This window comes from Mastomys coucha, unplaced genomic scaffold (genome assembly GCF_008632895.1).
Source record: "Mastomys coucha isolate ucsf_1 unplaced genomic scaffold, UCSF_Mcou_1 pScaffold19, whole genome shotgun sequence".
Classification (NCBI taxonomy): Eukaryota; Metazoa; Chordata; class Mammalia; order Rodentia; family Muridae; genus Mastomys; species Mastomys coucha.
The window spans coordinates 23,877,882-23,878,526 of record NW_022196901.1 but is presented as its reverse complement, the minus strand read 5'-3'; the positions used below and the strand labels follow the sequence as shown (position 1 = coordinate 23,878,526).

Sequence of the window (645 nt, the reverse complement as noted above, 5' to 3'; positions counted from 1 at the left end):
CTGGGACACCAAGAAGAAGGGGCCCAGGAAGGGAGATCTCAGAGTGCATTGGCTATTCACATCAGATTAAAGGCCTGTGTCACCACATCTGTCTCTCTGATGTATTAGTTTGGTGACTAAATGAGGTAATTTATTTATGCAAAGGCACAGATTAGGATTTATTACATCTTTTTTCTTTTTAACTTTTTTTAAAACCATTTATATTTTTTTAGACCTGCAATTTTTAAGGAAAATAGTGAGGAGATGGCCCTAAGAAAATAGCAACTTCCATCATAGTAAAAAGACAGATGGGGGCTGACAAGGTGATTCAGCTTGCTGCCAAAACTGATGACTTAAGTTCAATCCTCAGGACCATATGGTAGGAGGGGAGAGCTGACTTCGACCAGTTGTCTAGTGATCCCTACATGGGCACTGTGGCACAGGTGCCCTCCCCCGCAACAAACAAGCAAATAGATAAATCCAATTCAAAATAAAAGACAGATGAAAGGCCCTGAAAGTACACTGAAAGCCCTTGAGACCTTAAGTGTGCTGTTTTACTTAGCATGGTGATTTAATTAAGACATATATAGTCTGTGAATATACTCGGCTAATGAGTGTGTTGATCCAAAGCACTGGCCAGACCTGAGTAATGACAGATTATCAGGT

At 40.5% G+C, this 645-nt stretch overlaps 1 protein-coding gene across 6 annotated transcripts in view; it reads left to right on the top strand.

The window, feature by feature from the left end:
- Positions 1-645, top strand: part of Lmbr1 (limb development membrane protein 1) — a 155,032-nt gene that overhangs the window by 66,964 nt on the left and 87,423 nt on the right. The window lies entirely within an intron of this gene.